We start from the raw sequence: 15,953 nt of genomic DNA on the forward strand, positions 1-15,953 counted from the left end.
ACTTTAGCATTACGCTACAAAGCACCCCAGGTAGCCTCCGCTGCTGCAGATCCTCTTCATGCATACAAATAAATCTATACATCGAGTTCCAAACTATGTCAATGAAATCAATTTCTTAAAGACCAAAAGCATAGAGTAAGAACCAAAGATTATGTATATGCTGTTAACCATCCTATTGAAATACTTTAGAAATTCATTAGATATATATACACAAAACACTTATTATTTAACACCATTACATACTTCATTTAGAGACTATGCCATGATATAATATTATTCCTTCCTATAGTGGGAGGAAGGGGTTAATAAGGCAGGCGCAGGTGTTTAGCTCCCCCTAAAGGGAGCCCCAGGTAGTGCAGCCTTAGCACGCTGTACTGAGAGGCAGGCAAAGCACAGGCAGTAGTGTGAGGCTGGAAGCCAGCAGAGGAGGAGGTAGTCGGGTTTGGGCTGCGGGATACCCTAAAACAGGGGACCAGGGATCCCCTACAGGCAACGGGACACCCTCAATCTGTGCTCTGGGATACAGCAGTGGAAGATCTAAACAACCACCCAACTCTACCCCAGGATTTGCAAGCTGCAGGACAGACACTCTCTATCCAAGACCTGCACCCCCCCTGTCCCCTCAAAGGCTGCCCTGGCGACCAAGAGCGCAGAGTGGCGACTAATGTGACAGTAGGACAGGCAAAGGGTGACAGCTGCAGATTAAGCAGAGATTGTATAAGGAGGGTGACACGGACACACTGCGAGGTCCCCAGGATGTGACATGGACCACTAAAACTCTGGGATCTGACCAGCACTGAAGTCCACCTACAGCCTGAGCCCAGAAGGTGAGTGCCAGGTACCTTGTGTGTGCTGCTTTCACTGCTGTTACATTGTATCTACTCATACCTACCTAGCATTTGGTACAGTGCTACATTGTAATTCCCCTTGCATGCACTTTTTGTACTTTCCAATGACTGGGTGTAATAAAGGATTGATACATACAATGCATAGGGTAATGTCCCGTCTATAGAATTACAACTCAACTGATGCTGAATCAGGAAAAAAACAAAACATTAAATGATTGGCAGTTGTTCAGCAGCTTGGGTGACTACGTTTTGGCCACCCCTGATGTGAAGAGCACTGTGTGCAGTAACGGTACAGACTTTGCATCCCTCGCCCACGAAGCTTGCACTTTATTTAGTTCATGGCACGGATACCGTATTGCGATTTATGATTTGTTATTGTGGAGTGTGCATGTTTAGTTTTTTTTCTCTGACACTGTATGGTTTAAAGAGAGTCCCTCTCTGCACATCACTTCCCCAGTCTTGCTGTCCCTAAGCTATTCAGTAATGTCACCACAGGCTCCAGGGACAGCAGATGACAGCTTGCAAGGGACTTTCTACTTAACTTCTGCAAAACGTCTGCTTAAGTCATTTATGTGTTTTTGTCGAATTTTGGTTTTCAATCTAATGTGGGTTTTTTTCTCGAGTATATTCATGTAATTAATTTAGTAACACGATCTAATAATAACATTAAAAAAAGCGTATGAATATGCTTGTTTATATATTTATACACATACATTCACACACACACACACACACACTGACACATATTGTGCAATACAATTTGTGGGAAGGAAGCGTTTTTGCCACAATGTGACCGCAAAATAAACTATTACGAAATTAACCTGAAATGATTTTGCAAAAAAAAATAAAATTTAAAAAAAAGGGATTATTATTAAAAAAAAATATCCCATCTGTGGGGTGAATCAGCAGACCCCAAAATAGCAATTAGAATTCCTTCAGAGAAAGAGAGCTCTGACTCATGTACTTACTTGCATGGTTTTAATTTGACAAATTAGATGACAGATAAAAAAATATATATTAAATAAATCACATATCGCAGGGTGATGGGTGACACTTTCCTGCAGAGCTTGCACTCTAAATGTACGCTTATTTCCGTTCTGTGCATGTTATCACTGACAAGATCTGTGTTAGACTGAAAATTCTCCCGTCTCCTTTCTTTCTACACAATCAGCTTTGTCCTCTTGGTAACAATACACCATGTAATCTGCTTAGAGTTGCCTGTGTATTGTTTGCAGACTTTGTGTGTCACAAAGTGTTACCAGGCCTGACACTGGCATTAGGAGTGGCAAAGACACCTGCCTATTCACAGCTGATAGGGTGGCAGAAGGGGTAAAATCTATCCTATCCATCTTACAAGGGATTATCTAACCTATGAGAGGTTTCTGTGGCACTGACAGCTAAGGGTTTGTCCAGATGACATAAGATTGGGTACCAACCTGCAACAGACCTTGATACAGAGGTGTTTAACAGCTTTTAGTCTGTAACTCCCAGAATTACAAGAGTTATAGTCCACCAACAGCTGGTATAGGGGGCAAATATGATACCCTAACCATAATACTTGTCATGTCTTCCATTTTTACCATCATATATAATCTTCCCCACTTGACAGAGTGCACCGTTAATATGCATCATATAATTAATCTTATACTTTATTATCAATTGAGACATATCACGTTTTCTGATATTCAAATGCTTTCTTTTTGATAGAGAAAAAAGTAAAAAAGTTGTCTTAAAATTGCATATGTTTTGAATTCCGAATACAACCAACGTGATGGCAATGGATCTTTATTTTGCTTGTAAATATTATGTAAAAGATCTTGCATAGAATAGATCTTGAAATATTTTAAGCTTTGATATCAACGGTGTTGGGATACAGGATGGTGCCTTGGTATGGTTTAATTGCCGAGCCCTGCCTTAGTACATGGCGATATTAGTTAACCTTGACATTTCAGAATTATATTTTCCATCATATGCTCAGACAGCTGTAACACTGACTGTGCATCATCATAAATGTGATTTAAAAACCATCTGAAGTGTTAAGGGCACCCACCACTTACCTAGGGTATGGTAAGTGTCTGTAATGACAATGAACAGAATTCTTTATCAGTTGCATCATTCAGCCACAGGGTGCTGGTGGGCTATTACACCACTGGGGAACTTGGGTTGCTTTTGGGGTCAACAATGTGATGATGGGGGCAGTCCTGCTACACATGTACTATTGCGTTACTTAAGAAAGTGGCAATTTAAGGTTTACCTCAGTAGAGAATTATTCAGCTTTTACTATACAGAGGTTGTCACTTAATGTGAATCTGTATTTATTTTACGGGTGATTAGGTAGAGGCGGTTAACAAACACAGTGTTTTTGTGTAATTGTGTGGTGTATGGGCAGTCTATCTCGCAAGGAAAGTGCAATATTTATTTAGAGGAAGTAATAGCTACTTCCCAAATATTAAAACAGTCAAGCTGTAGCTTAACATCCAGTTCTAGCAGACATGTCTACCATATGTTGATCTGTCAGTGTAAAGGTCAGAGTTTAAAGGGGCCAGATGACTATATGAATGTATTACACCATGGGGTGCGTAGGAAAGTGAAGAATTTTAATCACTTGACATTGAGTGGCGTCAAATCAACAACCAAATTGAAAAAAAATTAAAGCAAAAACAGCCTTGAAAAGAATCGCCGGCTCAGGATTGTTTTGCCCCAGCTGGGTTTTGCCAGCCGAAATTTAAAAAGTCTGGTTATCAATGCATCCAGCATGTCACTGAGTAGCGAATAAAGTCCTGGGTTTCTGTGCTGAATCTTCTGTAGAATGTTCCGACATCATTTTTTTCATATACGTATTGCAGAGTAAAAAGGCTATGCACAAAATAATAATTTGCCCACCCAAGGTTGGAAGAAAAAAATCTACACTTGTGCAGTGGTGTTGCGTGACTTCGGGCATTGCGTTATTGTTTAATACGTTTATCACAAAAGCCGTAGTTGGGATGGGTATGTGTACAAGGTTTACAAAATAGATCAGGATCCACTGTGACTTCTCTAATTCCTATGAGGTAATAGCAAGATCAGACAAGCAGTACAACATGGCGTAATTAAAGTGACCAGTCCTGCATACACAATTTCTTACTCCACTGGCAGTTGAGCAGTTAATAAATCTACTTTGAATTGCGTGCCCATCAACGATTCCCTTGATTTTAAATATTGCATTGCGTTGAGATGCAAAAACCACAACAAAGATCACATCCTTCTCACATATGGGTTAAAGGTGGTTTGCTGTAAGAAGGGTCTGAATCACACGGTTTCATTGAAAGGGATCTGTTCCCTCTTATCAGGCAGAAGCGTCAATCGCAGGAAGTCGATTTTCTCACCCTTGCTGGCAAGGAAGGGGTTAAGAAGCCTTTACAGATGTGGCAATGTGTCAGTCAGCAAGTAGTGTAAACAGAGATAAAGGGTCTGCCCTTGATAAACAGAGCAGTAAGGGGAGAAATGCATTCAGTCATGTAACTTCTCCTAACACACACAAACACTGCTCCATGTAAGTCATCAGCCAGCTGTATCAAGGCTGCCCCATCCTCTCCAACTGCACTTTATCTGACTATCAGACACCAATCACTTACATTATCAGGACTGCCACACATGTGTGTGCTCTAACTGTTATGTGAGACCGCTCTGATGGCTTGATACAAACGGTCTGTGATACAGATTACAGATTAGATTTCTGCGTGAATCATATCACCACGCATACACATTATGATTTGACACCTCCTGGGGTAAAGCCATGTTTCGATCTGTCTCACCTGATAGATTGGAGTCAATATTAACTGGCACTTCAAAAAAAAAAAAAAAAGCAGCCAAGAATTATTAGAAAAGTATCAAACACATAGGAGGCGTAGTGGAGAATATTAACAATTCAGTTATTTGGGCCTACAATTTGCAGTACCCGCTTTACTTCAGTAACATTTAATAGCAGTAGCTCCTGGTTAAAAACGCCTGATCTCTTCCATGTTCTCTTGCCAAATAGACCATTGGATCTAGAGCAATCCTGATATCAGTCCTAAAGAACCATCAGTGAACTTAATTGGGTTCCAGTGGGGATATTGATACAGCGTGGAATGTGGACGGTTCTTGTCGAATGGTTCAAAAAGCAAAGATGTAGATTCAATATGATATAATTCACAATAGGCCCAGATCCACATGGATTCTCCAGACACCCTGGATTATTTCTCCACTGTCCAGTTTTCTATGGGATCCTGAAGTAAATGGAAAAAAAAACAACTGAATCCTAAAAAGTCCATGTACCAGAATCATGTGTGCTTGCACAGTCCTGTTCTAGTATGTGATTTTGCACACATTCTAAGATAGGATCCTATTTTTGCAGTGTTTTGTTTATGAGCTCTGTAATGATTGGCCTGTCAGTAATGGTGGGCTCACGCTGGGATGACACACGTGCCCAGCATCTAAGATTCCCTCCTGCCAATATTATATTTATAGGTCTTACATGTCCCATATGAACAGACAAAATAGCAAGGAAAACCCTGCAGAACTTTCGAAAATATGTACCATTTTGTGTCTGTATCCTCTGATACAGCCTCTATTTATCTTGAGTCCATACAGTGCTCAGATAAAAGATATACTCAAATGTGAAGCTATTGCTAGTGATTTCTTATCAGTCATTAAGCCAAGTGTTTTAGTTGCCAAACTGGGTGGCTAAAATGTGGTGCAACTTGGCCTCAAACTACTAAACAGAAGAGCCCACTCATCACAACCCCTCAAACGTGTTGGTGAGTTGCACAAGAAACCTGCTAAGGTCTTATGTTTAAATGGGGACTCAGGTCAGTAGGAATGGTCAGTAACCTGATGAATGTTCATGTGCCACTTATCAATGTTGGAGTGAAGGCATGGCCTACTTGGCAGACTCTATCGATCCAAAAAGCCGCTTGTTCACTAAATCTAGCTCAAGTCCTGAAAGTCAAGCACAATTGCAGTATGCTCGGCACCTGCTTGGGGCATGCATACTTAGTTTGCTCACTGATCGATGAGCAGTTGTCACCATCCCCCACATATGTCCATATTGATTTCAGTGGGGGGCTCAGCTGAAGAGTCCAGTCACACACCAAATATACCAACACCCAAGCTCACAGCGAATTGTGTCTAGGTCACATTACTCTGGAGAGCTATCATTACAATCTGCGCTGTATCGGCAAGGACTGTCCTTGACTTAACCCAAGAATTTCTGAGGGGTTAGTCCAGCAAACTGAGTGATGGGTCCTGGCTTTTTCACCTAAAAAAAAATAAATATATAATTTCTTGAAGTGTTTCTAAGGGCCAACTGGAAGAACCCTAAGTGTGCCACAGACTTGTTTGTCAAAATCCTGTTTTTGAGAATCACAGGCACCTGGTGTTCAAGATAATATTTCTCTAAATGCCCAAAATGCTAATTGAGAACTGCTAAATTTTATATACTAGGGTGCTTTAGTTTGACACCCCTGCCACAGAGATAAAGTGACATCAAACATGCCTAAATAATAGAGCGATTTGATGAAAATTAATCAAAATTCTAGTAATCTGCTATCATTATTGACACATTATATGTAAAATCATATCACAATTTTCTGCTTTCAAAGATTTGTTGTTCCCCCCCGATCACCTGCCAGTGTACATTGGCTACATAGAGCATCCGTGAAGAATCTTCTAATTCTTCATTTAAATTGTGAATTTATATCACACTATCTTAGCACTGATTACTGTTGCAAACTCTTGCCAGGATCCCCTCTGGAAATCACTGCCTTTCATGGTAAATGGATACATAAAGTTAAATAAATATTAAGCCAATAAAAAGGATGACATAAACTAACCACTGAAGGGTTTTAGAATCAGATCACCTAGAGGACTAAAGACCGGGCACAGACATCCCAGCTGCTAAAGATAAAACCATTGTCACAGTGACTTAGTAGCCTAGGTGACTGCCTAGCACACCGTTCTTAACCTTCGTGGGCAGAACTCAAATGTGGATAAATACTCTATTTTCCATTATAGGAAAAGGGACATCACATTTATCAGGAACCTTAGAAATGCCCACAATAAATAGTTTACTCTAGTGACTGTCTGATGCTGGCAATCTAATAAAGGATTTCCACAATGTATCTTCTTATATATTGTTCTACAAACTCTAGAAAAGGGTCAATGAGGTAATTTTACAAATTAATAATGGGTCGTTGAGTTAAAGCCAGGTATGTAATTTGTTAAAAAAGGGTAAGAGCCACTGGCCTGGATCTTATCGAGACACCAGTAGACCAGTCTGTGCTCAGGCTTGTTTAGTTATGAGGGTAAGTGAACACTGAAATTTGGCAGCGACTTTAAACCTTTCCATTGCCCTTAATGTTTACACAGTTCTCTCCCTTCGGAGGCTTTAATAGACGTATCTATTACCAGGGACAGACTGACAGTGCCTCTGGCCCCTAGGCAAAATTAGGGGCCCCTTGCAGACCAATATATATGCTGGTATACATGATGGTGTAGATGGGTCTTGACTTATTTATCATGTGCTAAAGGTTACGAGCCACCTTAAAGGGACACTATAGTCACCAGAACAACTACAGCTTAGTGGAGTTGTTCTTGTGTGTATAGCCAGTCCCTGCAGGCATTTTAATGTAAACCCTGCCTTTTCAGAGAAAAGGCAGTGCTTACATTGCTAACTAGGGACACCTCCAGTGGCTGTCACTCAGAAGGCTGCTAGAGGTGCTTCCTGGGTCAGTTATAGGCAATGAGCAGCACTGATGTTCTGTGTCTCCATGCTCTGCATGGAGGCGCTGAACTTTCCCCACAGAGATGGGGATTGATTCAATACATCTCTATGAGTAGATGCTAATTGGCGTAAGCAGCGTCTTGCAGTGTGCGCGCATTAGCTTCCCAATGCTTTCCTATGTGAAAGCATTGAAAAAGGCGGAGAACATCAATTCTGATTATCTCAGCCAAGGCAGCAGAGCATGAGCTGAGCCAGCGCCGGCTGAACTGGAATTAAGGTAAGTTTATTACCTTTTAAAGGGGGGAATGGGGGGGCCGGTAACACTATAGGTTCAGAAATGCAAGTTACATCAGTGTGTGAATGCAAAGGCATATTTATTAAGGGTTTGTGTAAATGCAAGACCAAATTAGCATGTAGTTAGTGTGTGAACCCAAATTTGCATGTGTGGAAGGTCAGTGTTCGTGAAAACAGGGGCATGTAGTGATTATTGGTGTTATAGTGTGGAAAATAAGTAATGGGGCAATAGTGGGGGCAGGGGGTAATAGAAGACATTAAGTTTTCAGGTGACGGATAGGAGCTGTAATGGGTTCAGAGAACAATGGAGGCTACAAGGGATAATAGAAGCTTTAGTATATGCAAGGGTTATACAGGGTCTGTAGAGGGTAACAGGGGCTGTAGTCTGTGCAGGCGGTATAGGGGTTGTAGTTAGTGCAGTTTCTGTAGTGGGTGCAAGGGATAATAAGGCTTGTAGTGGATGTAGGGGTTGTAGTGGGTGTAGAGGGTTATAGGGAGTAATAGGAGTTGTAGTATGTGTAGTGAGTAATAGGGGTTGTAGTATGTGTAGGGGTAATAGGGGGTTTTGATAAGTGTAGGGAGTAATAGGAGTTATAGTATGTGTAGGGAGTAATAGGGTTGTAGTATGTGTAGGGAGTAATAGGGGTTGTGGTATGTGTAGGGGGTAATAGGGGTTGTAGTGGGTGAGGAAGGTTGTAGTGGGTGTAGGGGGTGATGAAGGGGTAGTAGGGTGATATAGGGGTGTAGGAGGTGATGCAGGGGTGTAGGGGGTGATGTAGGTGATAAATGGTGTAGGGGATGATGAAATGGTGTAGGGGTGATAAATGGTGTAGGGGATGATGAAAGGGTGTAGGGGGTGATAGATGGTGTAGGGGTGATAAAGGGTTGTAGGGGGTGATGAAGAGTGTAGGGAGTGATGAAGTGGTGTAAGGGGTGGATAGATAAGAGGTGTGGAAAAAAAAAAAGTTAAATAATGTGTTCCCCCCTCCCTGAGCCTTACCTTTGTACATGGAGGCGGGAATCCTTACACCTGGTGGTCCGGTGGCAGAATAAGCTTGTTTGCACCCCTGGTGTGTGCAGGCCGTCCCACCTCTTCCTCGCCATGCAAGTGTCCCGAAGAGCTCCCTCTCTGGCCGGCCATGGAACTGCAGAGGGTCTGCTCCTGGAGCCTCTGCCGATTTTTTTTTTTAGCCCACGTGCTTCACTAGACAGGCACAGTGAGAGGCAGCCTGGAGGGTCTTTGATAAGGCACCTGGGCTGTCTCTCAGTGTACTACAATGACCTCAGCTGGGGCCGACCAAGGGGGTAACTTATTTAATAAAAGGGGAGCGCAGAAGGTCATTAGGGCCCCTCACCGAGTTTTTGTGCAAACATACAGTCATCTAGGAAATAGTCACCCTCAAAGTGACACTGTAGGCACCATAACTGGTTTAGCTCATTAATGTGGTTATAGTGTCCAGAGTCCCCTGGTGCCGTCCTTCCATTCAATGTTAAACTGTTTTTAATGTTTTAAAGCTAGACAAGAGTCCCCAGCAGCCCATCCCTTCTATGCTGCTTGGACTAATGAGGAAGCATTTGCATGTGCAGCAATCGATGGCTGTGATTGGCTGAGAGAATCAGCTGAATGCATTCAGCCTATCACGGTGCCATTGCAGAGTTGCATAGGTATAGCTTTAAGGAAGAGTGTCATTTCGACCATAGCCACATCTCCATTTGGTGGCAAAGTACCCTCATTCAGTGTGAAATTGCTTGAAAACGGCTTAACACTGAAAGGAGGGACAGTGCCATGGGACTCCAGGCACTATAATCAATTCAACAAAAGGAAATGTTTATAGTGCCTACACTGTCCCTTTAACCCCATCACAATGTCCCATCTCACCTCCTCCCTCTTAGAGGCCATTTTTAATACAAAGCAAGTATAATGTTAGGTATAGCAATTCCTTTGTTAAGTTCTCGTCTATGTAAATGAGCATAGATAGAAATAAACATTTCACAATATTTAATTTAATTATCATATTAATGTTTGAACATTAAAATCAATGAACATTTTGGTGGGAAACCCCCCCCCCCAAAAAAAAAACCTTTTCAGAAGCGGCAGGGATGCTTGCTAATTCTAATTTATAACAATGTAGACTGGGAAGCTGGGTAGTCTGGGTTGACTTGTTTCCAGCATGATTGGGAAATCATCAAATATGTAGGAGGATTATTGGAGAGTGTCTTCAGTTTAGATATTTTGACCTATAATTTGCAATTCCCTCTTCAATTATGTAATTTCTGGATTACAGAATGAATTTCCGCTCTTTCCAAATGTTCCCGGGGTGAAAATCCATAATCTATATGGGCATTGTCGCTTAGGCATCATTTAAATTCAAAGGAAAGGCATTTGGGAGTGGGTATACATGCCCCCTTCTACCCTACACTATGGATGAAGTGGTAAAATGCTATATTTGATAAAAGGAAAGACTTGTTGGGTTTTGGTGTAGATTATTGATCATCTTGTTCATCATAGTGGTACTGACTGAAAATGTGCGCTGTAAAGTTTAATTAAACGGGCATGCTTTGAAGTCACTCTAATTTTGACCATATACACTCAGGGTTCTGCATATGCTCTGATAATCCAGTTTTAGGATTATCTCCCCTCCAATCAACATTAAAAAGTTTGATAATTTCCTGCACATGGGGTTTTTGGCATTCGTGTGCCAAAATAATCAGGAATCATAGACTGGCATCTTGCCAACCTCAACCCTGTAGTGTCACACGTGGCCTTTTCACACAGGCATTTAATTAGTTAATGTTATAATTACTGGGGGGGGGGTTGAGGGGGGGATTCACGGACAATGGGTCATTGCTTTGGTCGGAGATCTGTACCCTACTCAAAGCTCTATGTCATTCTGCGCACACACACCAAGTTCAATTATCAGGGTAATTAAAACAGGATGAGTTAATTGGAAGTCATTTACATGGCAGATGGCTTTAATTGTTGTATCAAACAATTCACCTGTTTATATAAACAAATGCAAGGCGTGTGTGTGACAAACGCAGTGTGACATATAGCAATGCAATCGAGATCCAACGGCACAATTAACAGAAACAATAACTGAACACAAAACACACTGAGTGGCACAACAGAAATTCAGACAATAAACTGAAAATTACAACATCAGACCTACCACTACATAAAACTAACTAAAAATATACAATATTATCAACAAAGTAGTAATCTATTTATCGGAGGCCTCTTCGTCTATCCTTTCTAGCCTTTTCTCACTCCATCTCAATTCTTCCTTGTTCTAGCACAACTATTTTAACTCCTCTTTTAACTACGCTCTTAAACATCTCCAGTCCCTGCTAGTTGTGTCTCAACATACAAAAGAATACAGTTTTAAATTCCACAAGGCTCCTTAAAATCACCTATCACCTATTATTTGGATTGTGTTTTTATCACATTCATTTTGCATTATATATATTCACAAGGCTCTTACAACAGATTAATTGAATACACTTTAGCTCATTTAGCACTATTTAATTTGTCTCCCACTTTGGAATTAGTATAGGGCAGACCTATACTGGGGTACTGTGGCATTGTGGTGGGCTTAACACGATATCGCCATATGGTGTAACTGAATCCCCATATTTGTTTGCTGAGATAGTTGATTTGAAGTAGCCCTATAAAATTTGAAACTGTATTTTTGTGTGCACGCCGCTCCTTAACCTGTATTAAGGAAAGACTTGTCTTTACCCGTGTGTCTCACTTCCTTAATTCCAACTCTCTCCTTGACCCTCTTCAGTCTGGCTTCCGCCCTCTCCACTCTACTGAGACCGCTCTTATCAAAGTGACTAATGACCTAATCTCCGCTAAATCCAAAGGTCACTACTCCATATTAATTCTCCTTGACCTCTCTGCTGCCTTTGACACAGTTGATCATGCTCTCCTCCTTCAAACTCTTCAATCACTCGGTCTCTGTGACTCTGTCCTCTCTTGGTTTTCCTCCTATCTCTCCCAACGCTCATTTAGTGTCTCCTTTTCCAAGGATACCTCCTCCCCTCGCCCTGTCTCGGTTGGAGTTCCCCAAGGCTCTGTCCTTGGTCCCCTTCTATTTTCTCTTTATACTGCCTCTCTTGGAAAACTTATTGCCTCTTTTGGATTCAACTACCACCTGTACGCTGATGACACTCAGATATACCTCTCCTCACCGGACCTCTCCCCGGCCGTCCTGCAACGTGTCACTGCTTGCCTCTCTTCCATCTCTGACTGGATGTCGTCACGCTTTCTCAAACTTAACCTCTCTAAAACTGAACTCCTTGTCTTTCCTCCTCCTAATACTGATCCTCCTCTCTCACTCTCCCTTCAAGTCAGTGATATCCACATAAGTCCATCCCTACAAGCGCGCTGTCTTGGCGTCATACTTGACTCTGGTCTCACCTTTGAGTCTCACATCCAGTTTGTTGCCAAGTCCTGTAGGTTCCAACTCAAAAACATAGCCCGCATCCGCCCCTTTCTTACGCAAGATGCTACCAAGGAGCTTGTCCATGCTCTAGTAATTTCACGCATGGATTACTGTAACCCTCTCCTGATTGGTCTCCCCAAAAGCCGTACTGCCCCGCTACAGTCTGTAATGAATGCTGCAGCTAGACTGATTTTCCTATCCAGTCGGTCCTCTCACACCTCGCCCCTCTGCCAGTCCTTACATTGGCTCCCTGTATCCTATAGGAGTCAATTCAAAGTGCTAACCCATACATTTAAAGCACTGAACAATTCCAGCCCCTCTTATATCTCTTCACTGATCCAGAGGTATGCCTCTCCTCGTACCCTCCGCTCTGCCCGCGACCACCTCCTGACCGCTGCTCGCACCCGTACGGCCAACTCACGCTTGCAGGACCTCTCACGGGCGGCTCCTCTCCTATGGAATAACTTGCCTACTGCCATCAGACTCTCCCCTAGTCTTCAATCATTTAAGAAGGGCCTTAAATCCCATCTCTTCAGGAAAGCGTATGGCCTCCCAGAGTAATCTCTCCCTTACATACCTGTCTCTTGCTCTCCTATGTGATAGTGCTTTGCTCTCTCCTCCAGCTCTGCTTCACTCCTACTTGATATTTCCTATCCTAATGTTTCTAATACCCCACCTCCTATAGACTGTAAGCTCATTTAAGCAGGGTCCTCTTCAACCTATTATTCCTGTAAGTTTTCTTGTAATTGTCTTATTTATTGTTACATCCCCCCCTCTCAAAATATTGTAAAGCGCTACGGAATCTGTTGGCGCTATATAAATGGCAATAATAATAATAATAATAATTATATAAAAATGTTGGTCCCTGCGGCAGCACTTTTGCTGAGAAATGCATGTTCCGGGAGTGCCCCCCCAATATCCTTTTTTTTCCCCCCCTTTGAACCACTTTATGGAAGGTTAGGTGATAGGGACTCTCCTGCTAAATGGGCCATAGGATTCTAAAGTGTGGGAGCAGCATGGCGAACATGTGAGTGGGTGCACGAACAATCTGTTAGAAGCAGCAATACATTTAATAACTAAGACAGAGAGATGGAATGACATGTTGGTCGTACAGATCAGAGAGGATGCTGGGTGAGACGCAGGCGTTAATGAACCGTCAGGTGTATTTACTTATTACCTCAGTATTGAAAACAAATGTTAGGGACAAAAAAAATATCCACTTTATTGTCATTATACCTGCAAAACTATACTTGCTGGCCATCTGCCTAGCAGTACATACGGATGTAATAATTTACAGACTGAAAGGAAGGAGACTCTGTTGACTATGGCCTTTCTAGTCTGGGAGTAGGGAGACACGTCAAATATTTTATGTTAAACACGGTCAGGCCTGATTACTGCCAGTGTGGGAGATATGAGGACTATGTCATATTACATATGATCGAGTCCCATTAATGATGTATGTTCATTCCTTTTATGGCCTTTCCATCTCCCTCTATCTATACTGGTAAATTGCTTTGAGTCCCACGGGGAAGAAAAGAGATATTAAAATGTCTGCTGTCATTAAAGAAACACACACGGTGCGATTGATGAAAGTATCTCAAGTTGTAAAGAGGTTAATGATGTAAATGAGTGCTGCAGAAACAAAAATAAATAGAAATTAAATACACATCCCAGTACGAGAGGGGTTATTCTCAGGGCTGAAATTGCCCAATATATATATACCCAGCGATGGAAATGTGTTAATTGTATTAAGGCTCACTCAGCCCACATTAGTGAGAAATCTAGAAACACAGACCAAGTCAAGTTCAGAGCTGCACACATCTTTCAGGAGAATAAATCCAGAAGCAACATCTAGGGTAAGAATAGCTAAGTGTAACCCTGAAAATCTGCCCAGAGCAGAGGGAGCTGACGGAAGCTCCTTCCCAGAGCTTCAGGGCTCCAGAGGTTGTAACCGGTGCCCAGCAGGTTCTGATATGGTTTGACAATTTACTCGGGGGGAGGGGGGGATAGCAGTGCTCTCTTGGCACCATAACCATAACAGTGTGATGTAGTTTTTATGGTGCCTGGAGTGTTCTTTAACCCCTTAAGGACCAAACTTCTGGAATAAAAGGGAATCATGACATGTCACACATGTCATGTGTCCTTAAGGGGTTAAACAAATTTTTATAGAAACATAATGCAAAAATAAAAATATAAAATAGAGATGATAACATTGTAAATAAGACCAGATTCACTCATAATAGTTCGCAAAACAATGTCAAGTATAATGTAAGGAATAGTGATGCATAATAATTATAATGTCAACAGTTTAATTTACATCCTCTCTGCCTTTTGTCTCATGGTGAGGACACGTGTGTCGTGTGTATGGGAATGACCTGCGTTTTCACTGCATAATCCCTAACAAGAGAGGGTCCTGAGAGAAGAGGGAGAACACATGAAGTAGAGATAAAACAGAGAAAGAAAATGAGGGGATGTGAAGAGAAAGAAGCGGTTTAGGGAACCAAAGGTTGGTCGTGGTTAGGAACAAATTAGGAAGAGACAGAGGAAGGCCATATTTTAAACCCGACCTCGCAAATATATATATTCAATACAGCTCTATTCTGTAGGCTTGTAAATGTACAGGGACATATGGACCATGGCTTAACAAAGAGGTGATAGACCTGTGGGAGTTTTTGGCCCCTTACTCTGCAGATTAATACCTACATCCATACACTGATCTTCAAAGTCGAGGAAGCTAATGCTCGGAGAGAGGAGGAGAATCTAGAATATCTGGAGTCATGAGATCCCAGCCTATCCAGAGTCAGGAGTTTGGTCTAACTTGCTTCTTTCCCCCACACTGTAATCCTTGTTAGACCAGTGTGTGCTTGGTTTTGCCAGTCAGTACCACAGTAGGGATTTGGAGCATACCTTGCAGCTTTCCACATGACCTGACTCAGAGACTCTTAATAATGCATCTATTTGACCACCATAATAGCAGAGGGCCAGTGTATACAGTGTGTGCAATAAGCCATTTAAAGAGTTAATATTGATCCACACTAAAACCAGACCATATGAAGATTCATTACAATTACCTGTATTCGAATAAGAATTGGTAGACGATTGGTACGCCTGTGTAATCCTAACACTGTAGTGTTTCTTTAAATTAAACTTTAAAATACACACAAGAGGCTCCTTCAGGCTCTCAACAGGGCAGGATATAATAGATTCTAAATTAACCAGACTGTGCAATAAAGTGTAAACATTAGATGACTCTTTACAGGATGTATTTAGGAAGGCTGTGTAAGTCACATGTAGGGAGGTGTGACTAGGGCTGCATAAACAAAGTGATTTAACTCCTAAATGGCAAAGCATTGAGCTGTGAGACTGCAATAGAAAGATCTATACACCAAAACCACTCCATTAAACTTAAGCTGTTTTGGTGCCTATAGTATCCATTTAAGTCTGTATTCTATATCTCCTTAGTGCTTGATACTCTCTACAATTCTGTAGCTCTATAACATAACAAGTCTACAGGGCTTGATTCTGCTATCCTGTAAACCAGTATGAATAAATGTTTTATCTTCTTTAGCTCTATGACTTATCTATAATCATTTAAGATTTTATTCTGCAACCCTAAAGCAT

At 41.7% G+C, this 15,953-nt stretch overlaps 1 protein-coding gene across 5 annotated transcripts in view; it reads left to right on the top strand.

Moving 5' to 3' along the window:
• Positions 1–414: 414 nt before the first annotated feature.
• Positions 415–15,953, top strand: part of CBFA2T3 (CBFA2/RUNX1 partner transcriptional co-repressor 3) — a 34,204-nt gene continuing 18,665 nt past the window's right edge. For all 5 annotated transcript variants that reach the window (XM_063438090.1, XM_063438092.1, XM_063438091.1 and 2 more), the window contains exon 1: positions 415–827. The gene's annotated coding sequence lies outside the window, so the exon portion shown is untranslated. The remainder of the gene's footprint in view (positions 828–15,953) is intronic.

This window comes from Pelobates fuscus, chromosome 12 (assembly GCF_036172605.1).
Source record: "Pelobates fuscus isolate aPelFus1 chromosome 12, aPelFus1.pri, whole genome shotgun sequence".
Lineage (NCBI taxonomy): Eukaryota > Metazoa > Chordata > Amphibia > Anura > Pelobatidae > Pelobates > Pelobates fuscus.